Source organism: Acromyrmex echinatior, chromosome 14 (genome assembly GCF_024713525.1).
Source record: "Acromyrmex echinatior isolate Ae372 chromosome 14, ASM2471352v2, whole genome shotgun sequence".
NCBI classification, from domain to species: domain Eukaryota; kingdom Metazoa; phylum Arthropoda; class Insecta; order Hymenoptera; family Formicidae; genus Acromyrmex; species Acromyrmex echinatior.
The window spans coordinates 629,983-657,655 of NC_141865.1; the positions used below are offsets into that span (position 1 = coordinate 629,983).

Genomic DNA, 27,673 nt, shown 5'->3' on the forward strand with positions numbered 1-27,673 from the left:
ATATATAGCTTAAAAAACTTGTAAAAATATAAATCGCATCTTCTCTCTTTAGAGAAGCTTTATTTAATTATACATGAAAAGGAACGGTTTAGCTAAAGTATTAAAAAATTTAATTAGATATAAAATTGGATAGATATAATTTTGTTGGACTGTCAAAATAATTATTTAGAATGCTTAAGTGTTGATGACAATGCTGCAAAAAATTTTATTATTTTAGCAAAGAGCTGAAGCGTAATTATTTTGATGGTCTAAAATTATTTTCAGATCTATAGAATTAATTAAATTTCCAAATGTTTAAGTAAAACCATCTTTTCCATGCAGAGCTGTGCAAAGAATTTTTGAGGCCCTACCTTTTTATAAAATTCGTATTAAAAAAGCTTTATATATTATATATACATATAAACTCTATATATATATATATACTTAAAATTAACAAGTTGAAACACATTATATCATGATTTTTTTATTTCTGACGATAGTAATTAATTTTAAGTATGAAGAGGAGGATATCTGAAGATAGCTCAATCTAAGAATCGAAACATGTAAAATATTATGTATATATTTAACTCCTATTAATAATTTTTATACGTTTATATTTTAAAGAATCGACTCTTATTTGCCTTTTTTTATCATCATATTTATTGAACTTTTAAAAGTCCTTGACTGGTTTATATATATATTTATAGTGTGTGTAGCACTTTAGTTATATACTTACAATGTATATAATAGATTCTATTTGTGAAATAGACGGATAAGTATATTTAAAGTATCAGGTGACATTTGAATTTAGATAAACTGATGTCGAAATCGCATATCGAATCGATCATATCATATGCATATGGACAAACACGTTTCTTGCGGATCCATTAAACTGCCACGGTGTCTAAATATTGCTAAAAGTCAAACGGTGACCCTCCTAGATTAATCCATAAGGCATACAGCGTCGGCGGGGTGGTGTGTGTTGCGATGTAACCTTTTAGCTTGGAAGATCTTCGCTGGCTGTACCGCAGCGCTTGGCATCCCCTCGTAGCGTCTCGCTTTACACGCTTCACCGGAAGTGCAATGGGTTCCTACCGCACGAACGGCTCCCGCAAATATTTGGACCAGACGCGCTACTCTCGGAAACTGGCTACTCGATCGATTTCGCAACGTCGAGGCATGACCCCGAGCTTATTGTAATATCTTATCCCCCATCCTTTCCGCTGTTAAAGACATACATATGCACTTTCGGATGTCCTTTTTATTATGAAGATAATGAATAATGTAAGAAAATAAATAATAATAAGGAGTAATCGATATTTCTTCCATAATTTATATAGTCTATAAATGGAAAAAAACGATTTTTCTGAAGTATTTAAAAATTTAGCTGGATCGTAACAGGTCTGAAAATAATTTTATCGTGAACTGTCAAAATTATGTAGAACGCTTAAATTGATTGCTAGAATGTCAAAATTTTTTACAACATTGCTCATTATACTTCAGTTTTTTACACGAAAAGATCGGCTTTGCTAAAGTATCTAAAAATTTAGCTAGATACAAATTTAGATACAAATTTGGAAATAAATATTCTTAGATCATTAAAATAATTATATAGAACATTCGAGCTGGTTGTTAGAACGTCAACATTTTTTGCAGCATTGCTCATTGTGTTTAAATGTTCTACATAAATAAATTTTGATAGTCCAAAAAAATTATTTCCGTATCTATATCTAGCTAAATTTTCGATTTATTAAAACCATTCCATATATAAAATTATTTTGATGATCTAACAAAATTATTTTCACATCTCTATTTACCTAAATATTGTATTTCAGTAAACTTAATTTTGTACACAAATTGACGTAAACGTCCTATATTTAACGAAAAATAAATTAAAAATATTTTCATTGAAATATTTATTTTTACAATTTTACTAATTTGTTAGTCCGCCTTTAGTTCTTATTATTATTATTAGTTCTTATTATTATATCGCCTTTTCCAAGAAAATACAATAAATTGAAGGTGCTTTATACTTATATAGCCAAAATTATATAACACACACTTGCATGACTATTGGAATGTTTACTTAATAGAAAGGACGATAACTTTTTGATCGTGTTAAATCGTTATCACATAACGTGATAAGTGTCAACATTTCTAAAGTTATGATAAGAAATTTCACGTCACTGCAGGATTGTTCAAATACCTCGCAGCCATGCGGATCTTGAATATCCTGGAAAGTTGCAAAGATCTTGAAAATACTGAAAGTTTTGAAGATCTCGGAAGATTTAAAAGCTCGGAAGTTGTTGTAGATCTTAAAGGCTTACCACATTTCCAACGATTGGAACATTTCAAGAAAGCCTCACAACGTTCAGATAACCTTGAAGATCCAATGAAACGCAACGATACTATATGCATGCTTTTCGATTTGAATAAATTCCTTGCAGCAGAACGTAACATATGTATATCATAATATATTTTTACGTTATCGAGAACACGCTCGCGATCATCGTACTTTCTCTCTTTATCAATTTTTTCGTCTATTTTCATCTTGTTTGTCTCTTTGTCTCTCATTTTACCATTTTTATATTTATACAGAAAGGACAAAATTTTGGACTGAAATATCTAAAAATTTCGCTAGATCTAAAAATAATTTTGTTAGACTGTTAAACCATTAAAATAATGATAGGATGCTTCATGACATGAGAATGCAAGGTGTAACATTGCGCATAATGATGGTTGAATTGATTTTGATTTACCACCAATTTCAGATTGGTGGTAAATTTCTAATAACGGATTTACACTAATTTTTAAAATTTGCAACCAATTTCTAATTGGTCACAAGAGGTTTAAACGAATGCGCATCCACAGGAATGTTACATCTGGTATTCTTACATTATGGAACGTTCAAGCTTGTTACTAGAATATCAAAACTGTTTGTAACCACTTACATAATTATTTCGATGGGCCAAACAAAATTATTTTCAGATCTGTATCTAGTTATTGTATATAAATTTTGGATTACTTCAGAAGAACTTGTTCTTTCCATATTTGTCTTACCATTATATTAACAACGATAATGGTATCAAGAAAGCCTTTGTAAACGTTGTTGCAATTTACAATCGAGAAGAACAGCAAACATGGAACGCACTACAGCTCGCTCGCGAATTTTGTCGTGAGCGTAGCGGTCAGAAACGCTACCTTACTGTCTCACGATTTGCATACGAAAGTATCGAGCAGTACAAATTGCTGGTCGGCCAGCGGAGCTTCACTTACGAGATACGAGGTCGACCGAGCCAGCGGCCAGGATAAATTCAGTCGGTTTTCTCCGCCGGTCCGTCGCGTCGTGTCCGGGACAAAAGTAAAAAATGAACGTCTTTCTCCCGGGACAGCGAAGGCTTGATTGCTCCACTCGGGCATTTTGAGACCGCACCGCGCCGAGGACAAATTGTGAAACTTCCGTCCTCTAATGTCGCGCCGTTGACTCTCCGGGGGTGCCTTGGAGCATACTGCCTCGATTTCCATCCGTTCACCCTTTCCCTTCGTAGACTTGCATATGTATCGCGATGTACTAAGTACGAAACGCGCTGCGGATCGACGTTCTTCACGATTATGGCGGCAACGAAGGGAACTTTCATAGCCAGACACATAACGCGTAGAAATACGTAGATGGTAACTAGCCGTGACTCCTTTCGAGAACTGGGTCGTGCCCGTGGAGGAAAACGAGCATGTCGAATCGCGGAGATTCTCTGGGCGCCGTTGATCCCCGATTCTCCTTGTGCAGCTGTCTCTCGAATGTGCTTCTCTGCATTCAGTAGCAATAACTGCTTATTGCACTGTAAAATGCAACGACTGTTTAAAAAAAAATGCGTATTAAAATTCTGTTGGGTCACGCATAGAAAGAACAATTTTGTTGAAATTTCTTAAAAAAATTTAGATAAATAGATCTGAAAATAATTTTGTTGGATCATTAAGGTACAGTCTTGACCTCAAAGCACGCTCGATTTATTGCTTCTTGGAAAAGATGGTAATAAAAAAATCAAAGAAGAACTAACAAAATATTAAAATTGTTATTAAAGTAAATATTATTTTTCAACAAAATCGTTTCAATAAAATCTTTTAACTTATTTTTGTTAGATATAGAAAGAACGAAACTTTTTTACTGAAGTATCTATATAAATTTGAGAAGATATAGATCTGAAAATAATTTTATAAAACTATCACCAAAATAAATCTACAGGAAACTCAAGCATAGTGAGCAATGTTGCAAAAAATTTTGATATTCAGTTTGAGTATTCTGTGTAATTATTTTGATGATAGTTTACAATAAAATCAAGCTAAATATTTAGAGACTTCAGTAAAATCGTTTTTTCCATATGCAGATGCTTCATCACTTAAATTAAGGCTATAATCATGTGAGAAATTCAAACATAATTAGCAATCCTGCAAAAAGTTATGACAACTTGGGAATCAACTTCAACGTCCTGCATAATATTATTTTAATAATCCAATAGAATTATTTTGAGATCCGTATCCAGGCCAAATTTTTGAGATACTTCAGCAAAACCGTTCTTTCCTTGCATCTAGTTCGTAATTTTAGAATTTCGAATATCTCAAGGGATATACCCAAAAATAAATCGGTAAATTTCTTTTCCCCGCGATTATTGACGTGCAGTTTAAAAACTACTATCAGTTTCTGATATCGAGAAGCGAGTATTAATGTCGAAATAACGAGAGAAAAGTATTGACGGTATCCAGTGTATTGAGATATTGATGACCCCGTAGCTATTCTCCGGTCGATTTTATTCGACATTCATAGGATCGTTTCAAATCGGACCCGATCGATTCGACGTTGCAGTCGCGCCAGCTGCGTATAATTGCTTCTGTCGAGTATCGAGGGATTGGAGACGGATAAAGATTTCTTTTTATTCATCATTACGCTTCCTTTGTTTTCTGTCTGATAACTGTCGTCTCTGAGGAAGAATACGTATGGCTGCCGTCCTCCGGTTTGTGCTACGAAAACCGATTCCGCCATTTCTAAAGAACGTCAGATATCTTTTGAAAGTTCGCGAAGTTTATTTTCCATTGCGCAAGCAGAGCTTTCTATTACGTTGAATCCAAAATAATCAAAGATTTTCCGAAGAATTGCAAAGATTGTTTTATTGCGTAATTTGTGGCTACACAATCATATATATATATATATATATTACTGATAAATTGTATGATTCTAACTATATTATATAGTAAAAAATATTTTATATTTATATTAAGAACTGTCCACTCAGATCTTTTATCAAGTCTTTGACAAAATTTTATGTCGAATTTTTAGCGTATCTGAGCGTTAATTTAACATTATATGATCGCGTTATTTGAATATTTTGTATCAAAATTGATATTCAACTTTCTCTTAGTATTAAAATAACATAATTTATAAATAAGTGAATAAATAATATAAAAATAATGTTTTTTAAAACGAAAATTCTAAGATAGATGAATAAAGTGTATTAATTTAACATATTATGAATGTTAATGTTAATGAAGAAATATGATTCGTTAGAAATTGTGTAGCAATATTACATTCTTTGTATTAATTTTTTACTATTTTATTATTCGAAAAACTTTCAAACATATTCTTGTGTTAATTTAAAAAAATTTGATTTAAACCATTTTGGACATATACGTAAAATATGTTAAATTTAATAGAAATTTTCCAACTGTGTATTAAAATTATATTAATTGTATTTTAACGAATTGCTATATTTATCTATTATTTCATATTTTAACATTGTCATTTTAATAATAATAACCTTCACTCTCTAGTAATTTTTACAGAAAGAATGGCTTTACTAAATACCTAAATATTTAGCTACATATAGATTTGAAAATATAATTTTGTTGGGTCATCAAAATAATTGCGTAGAATTCTCATGGCAAAAAGTTTTAACATTCTAGAAACCAGCTACATAATTATTGTGACAGTCTAACAAAATTATTTTATTATTTGTATCTAGCTAAATTTTTAAATATTTTATAACAAAACCATGCTTTCCATATATTTTACGAAAACAAAATGAAACTGTGCAGTTTCATTTTGTTCACGAAATTAATTGTCCGGACAGTGTATCATATTACATAGGGATGATTTTTTTCAGACTATTCTTCAAACTAATGTAAGAACATTAATTCCATAATTAAGTGTCCAAATAAAAATATAAATTAATAATACTGTAATGCATGCGTAAAACCACAATTTTTATTTTTATAACCTCCGAAAACAGTTTAAACCGTTGCAGTTTAAAGAAATTATTCATATAGTAAGATTTTCCATGGACAATTTGACTGTACATGAAAAGCAACTCTATTGCTATACTTACGATAAGTATCATTTACATTTAGTAACTCTTTTGATAAGTATAATTCATGTCAACAAAGAGCTACATTTTCGCAAACCGTATCTGTGTGCAAATCCATTTTCGTCATATATCTTTACGCAAGAAAAAGGACCCGACACAACATTGCACTACGTATTACCTGTATTCCAGCTATCCACACATTGAACAATATATGTACGTGCGGCTGCATGCACATACACCGTTGTTATACCGCGACATCCGCGGGATGCCTATCACTTCCATCGTCACGTCACGATGTAACCGCATAGCGAAAACAAACGCGTTTGCCAGAATCTCGTTGTATCTCTTCCTCTATCTCTCTTCTTTTCTTCCCAATTTCTCGCCCACAATCTTCTCGTCTTTCTATTTCCATCTTCTCTTTCTCGTGTTTTCTTCTCTTTCTCTGTACACAGCCAGTGGTGGATGAAAGCTTTCTGAGGCCCTAATGTATTTTGTGTCATTGCGCAAGAAAACGAAAAAAAGCAAACTAAATTTATCCGAAACAGAAGGATGAATTTTGTAGTCTCTTAAATAAATTTGAAATTTAAAAGTAATAAATATTTCTTTAAATGTAATAAGTGTTATAAGAAATCTCTTTAAAAGTAACATTCCTATTTTAATAATTGTTTTAACAATTATTTTTTTAAATAGGCAAATATATCGGAAAAATTAAAATGCCTCTGAAATGATATGATGATTCCTGAAAAATTTGTAATTTAAAAGGTCTACGATAAAAAAAAAACCAATACAATTAAATTTCTTTAAGAAATGGTTCATTAAAAAACCTTTTTCTGTGTGCAATATTGATAATCCACATTATCTTATATTTATTACAATAACGATAGAGCTAAAAAAATTAACATTTTCTAATTGCTTGTAAAAAATGGAAATATAAAGAAAATAAGAACAGACGTACTTTAAAAAAAACATTTCTTTCTATAATCAGTTATTATCAAAATTATATTTTAAAATATGTATTACGAAATTTTAATATGATTTAAAATATTCTAATCTATTCTGAATATGTACTTTTGTTTCTTAAATTGTGTCGTTGTTGCAAATGAATGATACACTATCGTGTGAGACTCTTTTACATTGCAAGATTTTAGGCCGGGTTATCCGCCACTGGTTTCATCCTTTCGAGCGAGTTAGCTCTCGCTGGCATCGCATAGAAGCGTGCCGTGCCGTCAAAATGCAAATTCCATCCACGCGGCTCGTTGAATTATTATTTTAAGCCCCGTAACGGCCATTCGCTACGGGAAAATCTCATGAAAATTAATTTATTTTAATGCACTTGGTCCACGTCGCGACTGTTACGGAGAAAGTCGAAGAACGAGAGCGAGAGCGAGAGAGAAAGAGAAAGAGAAAGAGAGGAGGAGAAGGGGATGGTGAATGAAGGAGAAAAGAGGAGACAAGGGAGAAACGAAAGAAGGAAAGGGGGTGGAAAAAGGGCCAATGCGTCGGCAAGGGCGCAGACACCAAATTAACGTTCGACTCATGCTTCTTTCAGCACACTTCGCCGCGGAATTGAGAATTCTGGATTCTAGAGCTGGTCTCGGCTTAGACGAGAAGGATTTCCGCCGAGATTTTCTCTGTACATCCCCCGTCAGCCATCCTCGCCAACCGGTGTCCCCTCAGCCTCCGCTTCCGTTATAAAGACGTTCGCGCATCGTCACTTCACCGATTTCCTGGTAAGATTTTTCAGCAAATCTTAAAGCTCTGCTACCAGCGAATCTATTCTTTGTATTATCGTTTTAACAGCAAATATTTGCCATTCTTTCCTCGCGCGCGGGTTCAGCAAGAATTCTAAGATCCTATTCTCTTTTTATTTTGAAAATAAACGGATCTAGGATTTATACCGAAATATTGACGATATTTCATGGCTTTCACACGAAATTCTGTTAATTCTCAACAGGGCTGAAATATATTTAATAATACGATTTGCGTAATATTGCAACACATTCAAATAACTTTTTATTGAACACGGACTGTGAAAAAACATGAACATTGACTGACAGTCGACAAAATTGAATGATACGATAATAATGCCAATTCAACTCTAATTGAAACGCTCTCTCAATGAATTACAAATACAATGACGCGGCATTATTTGAATTAAAAAGGTAGAATGAAGAGAATTGATTAGTCGAAAGTATTTCTCTTATTTGGGTTGTACTGCGATTACATTTGTTTTTCATTTCGTGTTTTTACTGCTTCAATTTAATTACTTTTTAAGTTACGATTTGCAATTTACTCAGTTAATTTCCATTGAATACTGTCTTATTATCGTAACTTTTAGGCTTTCAAATTTATCCTCTACAATTCAACGTATTCATTCAATATGTTACTACAGAATAGCTTCAATAAAGAATTTTACTAATTAAATACCATTAAAAATTTAGATAGAACACGAAATTATGATAAGATCAAGATGACATAACGAACGTTATTTGATATATTTTTTACAATTTTGTGATGAATTCTTGACATTATATTGTCAAAAGTATCAAATGACATCATTATGCATTATGATTTTCTTAGGAAAAGTGTCTTTAACATCTTTGTGTCTTTATTCTTCGCAATATTCGATAATTATAATCATTACATCAATAATAGAATCTTAGACAAAATCATATAAAATCTTAAATGCATAAAAAAATTAACAATAATTTCACAGTCAAAGAGAAAAAGATATAAAATAGTTTATTTAATTATAGAAAAAGACATAGTGATAACAACTATTTTATATGTAGAATTAATGTACATAGTTGAATAAACTATATATTGTATTTTACAATTATTATATTATTATAAAATAGTTTATTCACAACTTCTCTAAAAATACATTAATTTTCCTTACAAAACTTAATATCTTACTATCACTTTTATACTTCCTATTAGTATGTTTTTCTCTGATTGTGAATAAACGATTAAAAATTAAAATGTTGGAAACAAAAATTAAATTAAATGTATCAAATAGATACGTATGTTATAGAATAAATGGTGTTTGGCTAAATTTATAATAAACAACGAATAATTGATAATGAAGTAATCATCGAATTTGACATTTTTATGCGGAATATCGATAGTACCCTTTAAAACCATGTCAAATGTAGAGCTTCAAAGGGTTAGAGCTGAAGATGACTTTTCATGCCGTCGACATGAAGTGAAAGAAGTATATAGATGATGTCGAGAATCTTCTCGGCATTTGAGATGCTACTCTAATTCCCTCTCAAGTTCCGATCCTTCCATCCTTTTCTCAACAATTTGCATCCTCAGCGCATGATGCCTTCTTCTTGACGAAGAAGAAGGTTGTATAGAGAGTGCTTGCAAGTATCATCTTTGATTTAAATGACGGTTCCTTTAAATTTTAAATTGTCTCCACAAAAAATATTGAAGCAAATTATATTTATCATAATGTTTCAATTTCCAATATAACAACATATCTTTATGACTGGTTTATGGATAAAAAACATTCTATTAACATTTTTTTTAAATGAAGTGAGAAATAGAATTTCATATGAAACTTAGTTGACGAAAATATTAAATTTTGTAAGATCGAAATACGGATTAACTAAAAAGAGAATGTCATTAAAATTAGGTCAATGATTATTATCGGACACCGTGTATAGCGACTCACAAATAGACATGCACAGTCTACGTGCATGATAGATCCTTCGCATGGAGAACTTTATGGGACGATAATAGACAGATTTATGAGACTGTTTATCGATCCTCGAGTAAATCCAATTTTCGTAGCCGCGACGGGGCGGCGAAGATTCCGTCCGCGGGACATCGTAAAAATTGTGGAAAGGCGAAGGCAAAAAGTTGGCGAGAACTTAACTTCCGTCCGTCCGTCCTGTCGGTATAGACCTGAATTTATCAGGACAATTTACGAGTAATTTCCGAGTCGCCATTTTATTTCATCGATTCGGAATTTTACGCAGCGTGAGAAACTAGAATTAGAATCACATTTGATGTAATAAGTGAATTACAAAGATATATTGGCATTAATTTATAATTTATTGCTCCCTTCCAAAAGGGACACAACTACAAAAATTAAATTTCTCAGGAAAGGAGAAAAACTATTTTTTAACTTGACAAAAAGGAAATTATTGATATCGGTAAAAAAGTACGTTCTTAACATAATCGAATCATTTTTCTCATTTACGTTTCACAACCCTTAAAATCCGTTCTAAATTATGACGATTTTGATGTTGTTTTTTTTTTTATAAAGTTAAATTCATACACATGTCATGTAAATAATGTTAGTTTTAAGATTATTGTATTTTAAAAAAATTCGCTAATTATATGCTACCTGGAGCTTATATATTGAGAACAACACATTCAGCAACCTGTGAGTGATTTATCTTTCATGGACCAACGAATTTTTACTTGTTGTATTTAATTATCTGAAGACTCGAAATAGACAGCCGAAACGTTCGAAAATCGATGCTACTTTATAATTTATTACATAAATTATAAACTATAACTGCGCTGCGCTCTCATTAACCCGTATTTGCCTTATTTTTTATATTCAGTCTGAGAATTATTATTACTATTTGTATTTAAATTAGTTCACTTTTGAGACGATTGATGGGACCATATTTATTTAACTCATTTACAGTAATAACTCAAATTATTTTTTAGTTGTGTATTGAAATTCTTTTGAAATAAAGAAGCGGTAAATTTCATTACTTTAATATGAAATGAAATTAGTGAGGAAAAAATGTTAGATTACAAAAGTACGAAGAAAATTAGAACGCTTTAGATATTCAATTTTGTGATACGCAAATAACTATTACAATAACTATCGCTCGTTGATTAATCTCGGAGCTGAAGTGCGGAAAAGCGCGGCGACAAAAACGCGGAAATCCCTCGCGACAAGGCCACTTGGTCGGATCTTCATTTTCGCGAACTCAGGCTTTAACTTTCGGACTTGAGGCTTTTTCATGGTTTAAGGACAAGCCGGGAGCCCTCTCCCTACTCGTTTCTCAAATCCTTTCATAAAGAATATCCATCCTTCCAACTCACGTCTAAGAGCACTTGCTCCCACCCCTCTCTATCTCTTTCGCTTCTTCGTTTCTTTGTCCTCGTCCTCCCTCTCCTTCACGTGTCTCCATCTCGACGTTCCTCTTCTCCACTCTCGCTATCGCTTTCGCGTATCTCCAATTTTTTTTTGCACCCGTCGTGTTTCATTATTTTGCATTTTTACGAAACGCGTGTAACCGACAAAGCGCCATCCGCGTTGGATCCGAGTTTTCCCTTCAATGGTGCGCGTCGAGTTTCGAGTATCCTTGACAGACTCGGCGCAAGCGTATAGTCTTTCCTGTACTCGAAATTGTTCGGAACTATTGGACAGCTTCAACTATTCGAATCTTATGAAACGGAAACTCGCGGGAAACCCGAATTCAAAAGCTGATGCTAGCTGTCCACCATATTGCGGTGAAGAAATTGTTTTTTAACAGTTTTAATTCCTCTCTCTCTCTCTCTCTCTCTCTCTCTCTCTCTCTCTCTCTCTCTCGTTCCTGTACTATGGAGAGGGAAAAAAATACGCGCGTTAAGGGATTAAAAACGCATCGGACGCAGTCGCGCGTGCTCGAAAGTTGATCGAGATTATCGAGTATTCAAACCGGAGAGAGCGTACTTGATTTCGACCGGGCTTTCCGACCAGGACCGAACAATCACGGCACTCGAGAATTTCCGGTGCCCGTCCCCAAATTCCCTCCCGCCCACCCCCTGAAATGCCATGGGATTTTTTTTTTTATTTCGCGCTTGCGTTTTTCATCGACCTCGCGATTGATCGGAGGCGTCTCGTTCTCTCGAGGAATCGGATGACTGCCCGGGGAATCACGAGACCTGACGGTCGATGAATAAAGGAGACACAATTTAAATTGTAAATGACTGCGATATCTGCGTGGAGGCAAACCTTCAATTAGGGCCGAGTATGCACTCACACATATTCACGAGATTCGCAGTGCCAGCATTGCCGCGTAAGATGTGCCAGATAGATAGACGGACAATCGTTTGTTGCGATTTGGGCGAAATCGGCGAAACGCGTAGGCTCGTCAGAAACAAATAGATAATACGACGATAACGCAATGATTACATCTATCGACACCTTCCATTGCCCTCGTTTTTATTTCTTCAACGAATTGATCGTGAGATAATTTTGTATTATTTTTTTCGTCTCGTCGCAACGCGATAACACTAGTCGACAAAATTTTATTTTTCTTGTGTTGAATTGATTTGATAGAGTCTCATAGTACTGTTTTGTTAATCTCAAATCTGTTTGCCAAATTTATGAAGAAGACAGGATTTTTGAGTTACATTAAAAAATTGTATAAATTGATATTTTCTGATAATTCATCAGTCAACAAAATTCACTTTTCTTATGTTAAATTTCTGTATGATTTCTTATAATATATAGATTTTTCATATCTATTTGTGTCGAGAAGGGCAGAATTTCTATCTCTTACAGAAAACTCACTTTAGACAATCTATAATTCGCAACTAAATTCAAGATAAAATTCTACTTACAATTTTATGTGTCGCATGTCTTAGATACAAATATGTATCCCGATATATATTTTGAAAATGAGTGTATTTTACTTCTTCAAATACTTCCTATGTCATACGAAACGTAAAATTATAAATAAATTGTGAATAGAATTCTGTTCCGAATTTAATCACGAATTATAAATCGTCTAAAGGACTTAATATTAGCCAATTTAATACTGAGCAATTTATTATTGAAGGGCAGTAATTAATTACTTATTTGGAGTACTAAAAGTACTGAACAATAGTGCTTTTAATATTAAAAATAAGTAATTACGCTCTTTCAGTATTAGTTATTTCAGTATTATCAGATTTCTAAGAGGAGTAACATATATTTAGAAACTTCATAAATTGATACTTTCTGATCATTCACTGTGGTCAACAAAATTCATTTTTCTTAATTAGTCAAATTATTTTGTTAAATTAATCTAATAAGGTGTTTCTTATAATATTTTATGCGTTGATTTCCATTCTATTCGTCCAGTTTATGAAAAGAACATTTAAAGATGCCTCTACTTATCTCTTCTGTTTAGATATAAATAAATGATTCATAGAGAATATTTACTAAATATTTAACATGATTTTCTTATATGATTTTATTATAAAAGATTTTAAACAAATATAAATCATTTTAAAGAAAAGATTCCAACGAACTGTTGTTGGTAAAATATAAAGTTTTTAAAAACAGATATGTCAGATATAAAAAATGAGAATCCGTAGGATAAATACTAACACGATTGTCAGAATCAGGATCAAAAAATACAACGATCAGTCAAAATATTCCTTTAACAAAATTACTGACGATCAGTGTAATCCTGACTGGGGGCCGGCTGAGAATCGCAAAATACAATATTAATATCTAGCACACACAAAAGAGACATACATTTTCCTAACGTGATCTTTGCGTGTACGCCGATCCCCGACGAAACGGCAGCTTTCAACCGGAGATCTTTCATGGCAACAGCGCCCGTTTAATCTCAGGTTAATCCTCGACGTCAATCGGCCGTGTCTGCAGCTTCAAGAAATATCTGCAAGAAAAAGAAAGAGAGAGAAAAGATAAAAAAGAGTCCTCTTGTATGAAAAGGGAACGCGCGTTTACCTAGATTCCAGGCAAAACGCTCGGTAAAGGTTGCCGTCGACGTGCGGAAAAACGCGCGGAAAAACGGGCACAGGTAAAGCGTGTGTATAGGGTGGCGGTTGGAAACGATGTTCGCGAATACTTGAATGTCTCATTTCGTGGAGGTGCCGGGGGTTGAAGGAGGAGGACAAGGGAGACAGAATGGTGGCGTCGCGGCGGAACTTTATAAAGCGCGTCTTTGCATGTTTTCACTCCGGGCACGCACGCTTTTATCGTTCCTACAACGCCGGTAGCGAGCGGCACGATAACACGATCCAATTCGTCGTCACGACACGTATATGCGTGTATATATGTGCATGTATGCGTGTGTACATATCGTCGTGGGGGTGTTTGTACGCATGCACATATATATGTATATATGAGAGCGCGCACGCATACATGCGTTATGCATACATGCATGCATGCATGCATACCGGAAGAGCGTGCGGGCGTTCCGCGCGCGCGGCAGAACGATCGATCGCAAAAGTTACGTAATGAGTCTCCGCGTGTGCTAACTCTTGCCCGGACACCGCCAAAATCTAGGTTATCAAGTTTTCGTCGGCTACCCACGCCGACACGTTCGATCAGGGCCGCAGCTATCTCGTGGAAAAATGTGGAAAATGAAATGTTGATAAATGACATGTTATATTTGCGTGCTCTCCTTGATAAGAAAGTTATCGCGAAATAATGATTCCATGAATTAAATTACGTTGTGATGATGAGGATGATAATAATAATAATAATAATAATAAAATAATAATTCCGTAAATTAAAATTGCTTCGAGATATAAATAATTCTGTATTTTTATGTCGTCGCTATTACATCGTGATATAATTTTAATTTATTAATAGGAATTTTTTAGATAATTTTTTTTTTCCTTTAAATTCACAATTTCTTGTTTGTATAAAACATATCTTTTTAGTCTTGCGATTCCTTTGGAAAACGATTCTAACTTGACTGAAGAATCAATACTAGAAAAGTCTTGTTTTTTTCCTTGCTAATCTAATTCTAAGTGAATAATCAATACTCAGATATTGGATTGATGTCTTCTTTATTTTGAACGTTTCGACTCTCTTTGGAGTAAGAATGATACAAGTATAATTAACTCACATGTTCATCATATCTATGCAGCGATGCTTGAAAATTTCTCCTGACTGATGTTAGTAACCTTTTTAGATTTATAGTTTATTAATTTATCTTGACAAAGTTTTATTGGTTGACAAAAATGTAATAATTTTAACTAGATATGTTTTACATTGAATTTTTTCTTTTTTTTCTTTTCATTAAAGTAATTCTTTATTTTACAATTTTAATAATTTTGACAGTTTTTAATTCTTATACAATAACTTATTGCGGTTTTCATCGGTTTATCATTGCTGACTCTCATTAACCTATTATATTTATCTTTTTGCATTGTTTAAAATTCAAGAGTTCTAATATAATTACTGTTACTACTAATTCTAAGTGCAATGAAATTCTTCGGCGTGTTCGCAACGGGGTAGGTTTGTTTTTTATTGTTGCATCAGACTGTTAGAAGTGTTTCCTTTTTTCGCTGTTGCTAAATTTCAAATAAATATCTATTCCCTTTAAGTAAAAACTGGTCCAGTTATAAACAGATCTGATATTCAATTGAACGACTTCATCGCCGAGAACGGCGACAAATCGAATAAAATTTCTTAATTCGCTCCCCGCGGAGGACGCGCGCGCGCGCGCGCGCGCACGGCGCCAATTAAATTTCAGCATGGTAATTCAGGCGGGTGCACCGCCGGGGGGATCCCCGAAGATGACGCATCTCCCTGCGTCAGCGCGGCCCGCTTCTCTTCGCTTCTCCCGGCCCAGAAATGGCTGGCTCGATTAGTGCAACTGGGCAACCAACTTCGAAAACCCGTCGGGTACGATAACTTCTCTCTCGAACACGCGCGCGCGCCCGAAACTACTCCCGTTTCCCTTTTTCTCTCCCTGTTTCTTTCCCGCATCGTGCATTAGAGTAATCACGGCGTGGAGAGGTGTAACGTCACGGGAGCGAAACGGCTCTTTCTCTCTTAAAGCTTACCTTATCAACGGAGAGGTCGACGCGGTTATATCCGGAACATTTGCACGCGACAGTTCGCGAAGCTGTCGGTGGCGTTTATGTGTATCTTTATCAGTGTAGATTAACTTTATCCCTTTAAGAACGGAAGCTTTCTAACAGACATAAACAAGACCTTGTTTTCTAAGAATTTTCAGAGTTGTTGAATTCGATTCTCACATTAGAAATCTCAGATTAGTAAAATTCAAATTAAAAAAAGATCTGATTATTATGAAACTCGATTTAGATTTTTTGGTGTTGCTAAGTTCGAATGTAGTCTACTGAAAATAAATTTCAAAAAAGTAGCAACCTCTAATAAAAGAAATCACCAGGTTCATAGTTTGAAGGACAATCAAAGTTTAAAAGTCAGTTCTAACTGTTTATGTAGCATTGATGAGGTTTAAATAAATCGAAATTGGAAATTTGATATTATTTAGCAATTCAGTTTTCTAAAACCGAATTTTATGATATTTATTTTTGAAATTATTTTTTGGAAATTCTGTCCGTCACTTTCAATTCACAGATTTGAATTTTTTTATTTTTTATTTTAAATCGAATAAAGCAATGTAAAATTATTACCTTATAGGCTATATTTTCATGAAAATCGAGCGAGTAGTTTACAAAAAAGGAGGGTAATTCCTAACAGGGTTTGTAGGGTTAACTTTGATTTAATTTATTTTTTTCTTCTGTTGAGAATTAGAAAAGATAAAGATTGAATCGAGATTAAAGTTAATCTATGATATAGAAATGGACATTAGCAATTCCACGGTGATACACAGATCGCAATGCAGTTCTTCGAATCATGAAACATTGAAAATTTTTTGCAGATTAATATTTCGCTCACGTAATTTTTGAAAAATTCACTGAATATCAGCGGCGTTGCATATATCGTATTTATATGAAAGTAAATAGAAGTAATTATTATACTGAAAAATTGAAGACAAAAAATTGTTAATATTTCATATGGAGAATAATATATACACACGAGAGAAATATTGATGTACATCAAAGAGATTTTCATAACTTTTCTGCAATACTTCTGGTTCTAACCTACATTTTATTTAACATACAATTACGTGATTATTACGACGACGGGGTAGTTAAAATGATATTTCGTTATTTTGCAACTACAGGATTTTCATTTTGGACGCAATGGAGATGCGGTTTATGTAAATCAAACACTCGCATGAATACAGAACTGATATCGCATATTATTCTCTTACCGCATTATAAATTAATTTACATAATAATACGCCATGCGATTCTGTTTCGAAATTCGGCCTAGCTATTTTTTCCTTCGAAAAACCGTCGCGTCGCCATGTGTTCAATTACGATATTACGATTTCGGATGAGCCGGATGAGCGCGATGTACCGAGATGAATGCGCGCGTGAGCACGAAACGCTATACGCTCTCGCGTTTTATTACGTGTATATCCAAGTGTCTCATTATAGGCCATGAATAATGTAGCGCTTGGAAATGCATCGCCCGAATGGAATCGCCCCGAATTTCCGGGCGTCGGAATAAAACACGTCGTATCCATGCTAATCGGCGTATTGCATTTTGCCGGTCAATTGCACTGGCTAGACTAACAGTTCAATTTAACGACGGGCAGGCAGCAAGAGACGACAGTGATAATATTCCACGTCTCGTAATCGGGAACAACTGCCGGAACATGTGCGTCACGCGCGATGCCGATTAAATTGCGCGTCCTCTAAACGGCGTAACGAGCAGTGTTACAGCCCGTCGCATTCCCACGGGAATGTTTTCATTCAACGTCGATCGTGGGGGATAGCGATTCTCTTTGATTCATATCTCGCGGCGGTTGGCGCGCGGGACGATAAGATCCATAAATGAAAGCGCGATAAACCGCGAAGAGATTGCTGCATGCCTGTTATCGCCGAGCAGTTGTAAACTTCCACGATCGTACTGGGAATTCAAGGATGCGATTCGCTCGATTCTCGCGAGCGAGAAGAGAAACGCCCAAACTATCGGTCAAAGAAACAGTCCCGGCATTCGATCTCATTGCGGTTGATATGCATTTCTATAAGCACAGAGCGCTAGATAGAGTTACGAGATACAATCATTGTTGTGACACAAGAGCGTAGCCAACAGTTCACTGAAAGAAACCGAGCGTATTTAAAATGAAAGTTTATATATTTTAACTTCCCTTCGTTGACATACTGGGTATTTTGTGGGTGTGGACCACCCACAAAATTATTTTAACTCTCTAAAATTCAATTTTCTTTTATTTTATAATACAAAAATACAATGTTTATAAAAAAATCCCTTCTACCTATCCCCTCCTCTTTAATCTCACTTTCCTATTTTCTAACATTAATTTTACTTTCCTTCTCTGACTATTTTCCTTCATTTTTAATTTATTTTGTCTAACAACGTCGAAGATAAGAGACATCGATGTTTCTCGCATTGTCTCTCGCACTTTATTCATATTATTTAATTATTCATATTATTTTTTTTGGACTGAACTCTCAACTACAATTATGAAAGGTATTTTTCTTATTTAATTTTAACGAGTATTTAATTATTTTAATTGAATAGATATATTTACATTTTTAACTTTCACTTATATCAATATTGTATTGTCTCATCAGATTATATCTAGATATTTTTCTGTCATTCTTATAATCTTACATTATTATATTCATAACTGTAATGCGTTATATTTCGTTCTGGACACCAATATATAATCATACATCGACGTTCTTTTGCTGTACAATTTTACTTACGAAGATTCTTTATTGATACTAACAGTTAGATGTCTTGAAATTACTGAAACATACTTTCATTTGCCATCGACCGTTCATAGTATAAATTTTTACTTTTCTGACAAATTCTAATGTATGTAATTTATCTATGTTACTGTTCAGTTAAACTAACAAGATCCTTCTTAATTTATTGATACCAACAATTATATAGTTATTCAATGCGAAGTATATTTTCAATTTTCGATCGACTTTATGTTATGTTTTTTTATCGTTTTAGACATATTTTTTAAACATTGATAATGATCCGTTCGAAATGTTTGTTGTTGTTAGCCGGCATGTTATTAAATTTCATAATTAATTTATTAAGACATTTTTTTTATTTATCTATCAATATTATAGGTTCTGGCTCGTAGTCCTTTTTCTTTTAATTTATCGTTAAAAAAATCTGTTTTTTTCAATTCCCAAAATAGCCTACATTCAATATGCAAATCAATATCCAAAACTAATTTACAAACTAATTTTTTTTCAAAGTATCATATCTGAACAACAATTCTGTAAATTTTTAATATTGAATTTTTTAAAAGTTACTATTTTTCAAAGATTTTACTCGTTTTTTCTCTATTCATTAAACTTAAGAATTTTTTAAACAAAAACTGTAATAAAACTGCAATTAAAAACTATTTGAATGTATTCTACAGACCTTGGAATTAACCCATAATTTTTTTCATATTGATTGTATTTTTTAAATAAGAATGTCAGTTGTTTAAACATTGCTCTGAGTGTGAGCCACCCAGTGTGTCAAAAAGCGATCGAAAAAAGAGGTGTCTAACGAAGGATTAAAAGTACGTTACATTTGCTAAAATGTACTTAGTTATGACGTTTACTCATGATTATGAATTTTAAGTTTGTCATCGAAATATACCTTCTACGAAACTTTCGGCTAAAGTTTTGGGCAAAAACCTCTAAACTTCCGAATGTGCCAAAGATAATTATTTCAAAATAAATATTCACATTTTTCAAAGCTTCGATTGATCAAATATTTTTAATCGAATTTGCGTTCGGAGATTGAAAAAGTCAATTCATCGATCGATGTCATTTTTACATTTGTGAAAATTTCGAAAAAGCCTGATGACTATAATTAATGATAATGATGATAAAATGCTATAACTAAGTAAATGCATTTTAGTGAATATAATGTACTTTTAAAATATAACTTCAATTTTTAATATACTTGATTTTTTTCAGAGAATTAGTTGACTACGCTTTTGTACCATTGTAGTAATTGCTAGATATTCTATAACAGAGTCTGGCCAGTTTTGTCAAAACAAAAAAGTGAGAAAGAAGGCTTTACTTAAATCCAGAGTGTCAAATTATACAATTTGTTTTTAATCATTTCTCTAAGTTATATCACTTCTACTCAATATGTCGTTAATTTAAAACGATTAGATTAAACAATTTAACTTAAGGAAAGGAATTCAGTTTACTTCAAATTTAGTTTATTATTTACAAAGTATACATTAAAATATGAACGATGTTTGTTTTGAAACTAATTACAGAAATAGATTGATTTACATTTTGACATAGATAGAAGTTAAAAATAACAAAATGTCAACTCGAGAGATTGGGTTACCATCGCTCCTTTGATATCTAACAGTGTATGTACTATCTCTTTCAATATATGCTGTCTCATTCTAACTTGTACTATCTTGCTCATTCTAACTCGATAGGTCAATTCTAAGCAGAATCGTAAAACTCGTAACTTGGTCTCATAAAACTTGTAAGAACTTATGATTGAAGTTGTAATTCTATGCGCACCGTACGATCATTCGTAAATATCTACATAAATTTCTCATAAATCTTACGACTAGGAAGAAGCTGTCTGTAAAGATATTAAATAAAGTTATAAGCATTTCAGTTAAAGTTCTTACGAGGCTTACGAGAACCAGTTATGCTTTTTAAAATTATACTCTTTTAAATAAAAGCATTATTTTCTTCTTTAAGTTTCCGTTTTTTTTTTTGCGAGCTAAAATGATAACTGCAATTAAAAAATAACAATTTTTGAGTTATGTCATTATTGTAGCAAACGAGCGATATGTCTAGCTCATTCAGGTGGTTCTAGAAAACTTATGTCTTATGGTTAAACTATTTAATGTTATACACCTCCCTTAAATTTACATAATGTTCAGTATGCAAAATACTATTTGATATTTTCACGCCGGTAAAGCGAAATTTTATACTGCAACGGAGGTAATTTAATTCGCTGGAACGAGAGGAAATAGTAACTTGGTGCTTATAAATTACAGAATTTTTAGTCGCAACATTCTCTCTCTCTCTCTCTCTCTCTCTCTCTCTCTCTGCGAGAAGAGGAAATCTGTCATCTGTAATACTCTAGTTAACATTCGTTGATAGGAGTAATATAACATCTGACGTGACTTCGTATTCAAGAGAGTTTGCATTAACAGAGCGTATTTTATAGCGCTCCTAATGTACAGCGCAAAGATGGATGCGGTTGTCGGAAATTCCGAGGAAACTGCACTGAACCCCACTGACTTTTAATTTCATTTCCCGCAAACATCTTCTGTTTCCAACAAACAACTGAATAATCGATAGTTACCGCGGCCCTGCCCCAACGGATGTTGAATTTTAATAACATCGGTTCTCTCAAATCCACCGAATGAATAGGCATCAGACTCTTTGTCGGGTGAATAGTATTGTAAAGACAGTCGACACGCACAGGTGGGAGAAAGGGATCCGAATGCGGTGATACGACAAGGCAAAATCGGCGTTGTCAGGCGTCCGGAAAATCGAGAAAGTCAGGGAAACTGAGAAGAGTCGGGAAATATCAAAGCGAGCCCGAAAAATTTCGGGAGACTTTTGCGCGTTAGAAAAAGATTAATTGAGAGCGATGGAATGATATTTTAACGCTATTCGAATCATTACGTACTTACAGTAGGAAACATTTTATATCTTTATTAAAATCGATTTTTGTTAAAATTTTTAATACATTCGAGTGTTAACATAATGCAATTGTTGTTTAAATATTTTCTATTAAATTAGTATTTAACAAACAATACAATTTATAAGTGATGTAACAATTAAAATTCACATATTTTAAAACATAAATTCTAATCTAAATGAATGAAAACGTGTACAAATTTAACATATAAATACTAATTTTACTGAAATATGTTTATTTAACATATTAAAAATATTATTTCATTGAAAAATATGTTTCTATAAAGCTTTATACAAATTGTCCTATATATTTTTGCTGATTTTTTTACATAATATTTACGTTACTTCTTAAACTATTTCTCGCGTTAAATTAACACAAAAGATTAAGTAGGTCGTTCGTAATACATGAAATGTGTTAAATTTAACACAAATGTTTCAACCGCGTATGAAAAATTACATATGTATTTAAAAGAGCGTGCGATAACGATAGAAACAATAGCTCTTTTCATCAGTCGCTGCATACCTCGGGCGCTTTTATTTTCCCTTTTTCCTCGGGTTTTCGCGTATCCTTCACGAGATATTGCAGTTGCATTTTGAATCTTATCTCGCCCATATGATCGAAGAGGGTTCGAAAGAAATTGAAAAAAGTCTGGAAAATCTTCCAGTTGTATCTCGCACAACGACTTTGGTGGAGCAATGCGACACCCGTTAGACTATCGCCGAGGAGAATGACATAAGACATCCCCGTTCTGACTCGGGCGCCATATGACCGTCTCTGTCGCAAGCTCCACGTCCCCGCTCCGAGTACGAGAGGGAGAGAGGAGAAGGAGGTGGAGGAGGAAGAGGAGGAGGAGGGGAGGGGGGGGGGGGGTCTTCCTCCTGGTCCCCTCTTCCCGCGCCCGCTATCCTCTATACATTCTACTACCGTCATTCCTTGCCCTCTCGTCTCACCGGTCCGCCACCTACCACCACCCCCGCACCCCCACCACGTTGGCATCGGCGCACAACCACCACCACGGCATCACTACCACTATGACGTTCTCCAACCAACACATCGGCACCGATCGTCGGCCCGAGAGAGCCATTGTCGGAAGTGAGAGGAGACGATGGAGGAAAAGAAAGAAGTTCAGGACGAAAGAGAGAAGGAGCGAGGCGGGGAAGATTACGTGGGAGGGAGAAAAAGAGGGGACAAAGAAGCCAAGAGTAACCCGAGGAGAGATGAGCAAGATGGAGGAGCAAGGAGGCCACGTATGAGGATGGAGTGATGAGGAGATGAAGGAGAGGAACGAAGAGAGGGAGAATGAGAGAGGGGGGGGGGGCAACCAGGCACAAGCATAGCGTAGCATGGCACGGCATATCCATAGACATATACACTGTGTCTATGGGCATATCGACGAGATCCGACAGCGGCCGAGCGCCACCGAACACGGCCGACTCGGACCCTGCGCGCTCAACCCAAACCAGAGAAAGCATAGTTGCATTTAAACTGCCATCCTATTCAGGAGGTCTCTCTCTTCCTGAGTTCCGAGCGACCTCGGGACGAATACGTACGGGTAATGCGCACGTAAAAATCAGCTCTCTCTCGTCGCGCGTCTTATCGGTGTGTGTTAACCGTTCACGTCGTTCGCGTCCGCAGTTCGTGTCCGTCTCCTTCATGAGAGGAAAAAAAAAGCACGAAGAGGGGAAGAGAAGAAGATAGACCCAGAAGAGCGCGCGATTCTGACAGAGCAAAGAGCGGTCCGGGGGTTGACCCGGTCGCGCACAGGACACCCGGTCGGCGGGTCTGACGTCAGGAGCGCTTTAACTTGTTGGATTCGACGCGAGTGCGACGCGAAAGTGAGCCGGTCCGGCTGAAGCAGCTTCGACCCGGTTCGACCTCGGGACATGGTGAAGGTGCCAGACGGGATGGACGACGGGATGCCCCTTCGCTTTCGGGGGCCTGTCGCGAACACTGGGAGAGAAGGGGACTTCCCGCTCCCGGTTGGATTTCCGGTACCGCGACGCGACAAGTCACCTTGTCACGCGTTTTCCGCTGGTTCCGCCACTGGTTCACGTCATTCGCTTTGTCATCCGCTTTGTCGGCACTACTGTCACCGTCATTGCACGCTCGCTTCGGTAATTCTCCGCTCGTAATTCTCGTCTCCCTTGAGCTCCTCCGGGTTCCTCGCTCCGCTTCGTGACGCTGTCGCTTCGGCCAGCACTGACAGCCAGCTGCGATATTCCCCGCGGTGTTAACGAGATCTCGGGCACTCGTGTAACGAAAAAAGAAACGAAGTTAGACGGCGTAACAATGATCCAGAGGCGAATGATATTTTTCGTCTCTTCTGGCGAATGGTACTTTTTTTATTTTGCTGTTTCCCGTTTATCCCTTTTTTCGCACAGATCCGCTTTTTAATTTGAGTCTCCCTCTATCTCTATTTAATTACGTCACTCGGGGAAAAGGGAAAATTAGACAACTCTCTCGGGAAATTAGAGTAAGCTTTTGAAACACAGCTTTGATCGTGTATCGTTACGTTAACTCGCGGTGTCTGCAAGTACGTGATTCTCTGATGACGTGTGCGAACATACTTTTCTGGAGCATTGAACGTAATGACCTTAATAAATGTTATACGTCTGTCATGTCGGAACGTTTCTCTTTTTTGACGAAATAAAACCAGCCTGCTTTTTCGCGGATGCCAGTTATTTGTCAGTGTCTTTAATCATCGTAAATTATCATTGACGACAATGAGATGACAAACTGGACAGACAGATATAGAGTTAGCTCAATTTGCAATCGTTGGTGCTGCGTACACGCACAAGCAATGTTCTTAAATCATTCGAACATTAATAATTATCGTCATCGACATTGTTCGAGAACATTAATTCAGATTTAACTCTCGATTCAATGATTATTCGAAAGATTTCGTCAACTTGTAATATCGCTTCCTTACTTCAAAAGTGACACAATTTACAAAATGTGATATTCGAGATATTATCACAAATTAAGTAAATATTATTTTATCAATTATTAAAAATGAATCATTTGCTTTCAAAAAAATTGTCCCAACTCAAAAAGGGTGATTAAAAAAATCGGCACAATTCAAAAAGAATAATTTTTGGGTTGTGAAATGAAAATGACAAAAATGACATTCGATCATGTTGGGAATGTATTTTTTTTGTCGATATTATTTGATTAGTCAATAATTTTCTGTTAAATTGAAAAATAGTTTTCTCTTTTTTTTAAGAAATTTTATTTTTTCAGTCACTTTTGGAGTAATGGAACAATGTACATGTACTATATTGTCAGAAATTGATGATTTGAGAACTCCGTGTTATCGTGCCAATAAAGTATCACCCTCGTCGCTACGAAATGAACATATGATTAAGCTTGAACTAGCGAAAGCCAAAGTTCGTCTCGCAGTAATATTTTCGAACCCGGGACTATCCAAGGCTGGCGGAGGGCATTCGTGTCTGTAAAGAGGAAGCGAGTCCATTCGAAGTCGATGACGAGTGTCCGCATTTTTGACGCATAACGTAATGCGAAACTGATAGTGAGATTCACGATAGCGAGTGAGAAGTCGCACGCGATGCACGTCGATAGCACTTGGCGATTTATCTCCCAGATCTCGAAACGCAACGTCAAGTATGTATATCAGTCGATGATATCTAAAACGAATGTAAAGTCTTACGTGATTTCGGTTAATCAAAGAGATGCGTATCTTATCTTTCACATTAATTTTTAATAAAATTTCGGGACGAGCGGAAGAAGATTTAAGAGATGCGCCGTAAAGATAATTGACGTTTATTTAATTAAACAGGTACGGTAATACGTAATGAAATTTTTTGAGTGCATCTGTCACGCCCTGATTTCTCTCAGTGAATTATTTCTCCGCGCTCGAACGCTTGTACCAGAATATGCAACACGCTCTGTCACTATACTGTGACGCGTGCAGCGAAAATATTTGCTTACGGAAATATTTGGACCCGTCGAGTAATCACGCATCGTGCACGCCAGCCAGCAATCCAGCACAGCGCATCGTGTTGGCAGTGACACTCGAAATACCGAGTATATATCTAATACTAATACTAGAAGCTGTGTTAACGAGGATACCATATTCGTCATCACCACTCGGGGCGTTGATCAATAAGATTTGCTCATGGATAGATTTGCGTACGAAAGCGCGGAAAATCCACCACCGGGCGGCTGACACGTCCTCAAATTTGATTTCTGACGGGGCTGCCCAACAATAATTGTCAATCGCCGCGTCCAAAATCAAGCTAGTGGTGGTGGTACCCCCGATCGACGAGAGGGACCTGCTTTGTACATCCCTCACAGACACGTATACCTCTCTCGTATACACGACAAGCTCTCACGTATAACCGTGGTACGATCTTCCCGAAATTTTTTCGGCGGCGATTAATCACTCTACCGGTTAACGTAATCAATCTCGATGTCAATGCGATTTCGCGTCTCTCGTCACCGTTTTTATTTTTTTTCTCCCCCCCGTAGTTGTGTTAACGTCACCGGGAGAGAGCGCGCGCTCGTGTGGCTGAGAATGTTCTGGGAAATTTGTTTCGCAAGAGAGAATAGCCTGACCGGTGCACCCAGCGACTTCGGATCGAAGTTTGGAAACGCTTTGTTCCCGCTGAAAAAGGTGTTTGAAAGAGGGTTGCGCGGATCGATATATCGGCTTGACTCATCCCCTCTTCCCATGCTCCCTTCTTTCTCTCTCCCTCCTCCCACCCTCTCTCTCTCTCTCTCTCTTTCTCTCTCTGCTTTCGAAATGATGTTTTTGCTAGATATTGGCGTGAAGAAATACACAGTTTACGCGACGACTATTCATCGATAACTGACTTTTAATTTTTATTTGAGTGAGATTTTCGCGCGCGCGAATTACTTTGCCAATTGTCGAGGTCAAATGTTCAAGGATTAAAATAGTGTGAAATAATAATAACAGTAGCTTTATAGAGATGCGGAGAAATATTGTCCAATAAGCACAAATCATTGCGTCTATATACAGGATGTTTACTAAGTAATGATAAAACTCTCGCATAAGGATACAGTGGATTAAATCGAAAAGTCCCATTTTACAATTTTCGTAATAATTAATAAGATATTAAAAAACGCCGAATATTGGTTTTCAATAATTTTTTACTCAAGTACTATCAACTTTACAGAAAAACAGCAAGTGATAAAAATTATTTAATTTCTCCTCATAGAGTTCTGAAAATTTTTTCAGAATTTTTTACTACCTCATTTTCTCATGTTAGTTGCTAAATAGTTGCTAATCTAAGAAAATGCAGTACTAAAAAGTTGACAAAAAATTCTGAAAAAATTCTTATAGCTCTATGAAGAATAAACAATTTTGTCTCTTGCTGTTTTTCTGTAAAGTTGATAGTATTTGGGTAAAAAATTATTAAAAATCGATATTCGCTGATTTTTCTTAATTGATATCTTGTTAACTATTGCGAAAGTTGCAAAATGATAGAGGACTTTTCGATTCAGTTTAGTCTGCTCTACCCCTATGTGAGATATTTATCTTTACTTATCAAACATGTATATAATATTGCAACATTTCAGCGATATTGCAACAATCTTACAATGTTGCAAATATTGCTGCAAGCTTCTGTATATGAAAGATTAACATATCTGAACTGTGAACACCTGTATATAGACGAACGTATAATAATATATTGGTTCTTCAGAAAATAAGGTATCAGCAACACTACTGTCAATCAACAGATATAACAGATCGACATAAAAGATATGATATAAATATATGAAAAGGCTAATGTATAAAAATAATGCCCGATTAAATCGATCGAGAGGAAAAAAAATCAGTAAACCGTCACGTATTTTAACCGTACAGGCTTCATCGCATAATTGAATTATTTAA

The 27,673-nt window shown here is 35.3% G+C and overlaps 2 long non-coding RNA genes across 6 annotated transcripts in view; one reads left to right on the forward strand and one right to left on the reverse strand.

Moving 5' to 3' along the window:
• Positions 1-27,673, forward strand: part of LOC147907302 (uncharacterized) — a 234,481-nt gene that overhangs the window by 135,317 nt on the left and 71,491 nt on the right. For 3 of the 5 annotated variants that reach the window (XR_015547305.1, XR_015547303.1, XR_015547304.1), the window contains exon 4: positions 7,882-8,062. The exons of the other annotated variants lie outside the window; for them this stretch is intronic. This is a non-coding gene — a long non-coding RNA (uncharacterized LOC147907302). The remainder of the gene's footprint in view (positions 1-7,881; positions 8,063-27,673) is intronic. 5 annotated transcript variants of the gene reach the window in all.
• LOC147907303 (uncharacterized) lies at positions 915-27,663 on the reverse strand. Its single transcript, XR_015547310.1, has 2 exons — positions 13,813-27,663; positions 915-3,815 (listed from the first exon to the last, which is right to left on the reverse strand). It is a non-coding gene; the product is annotated as an uncharacterized LOC147907303 (long non-coding RNA).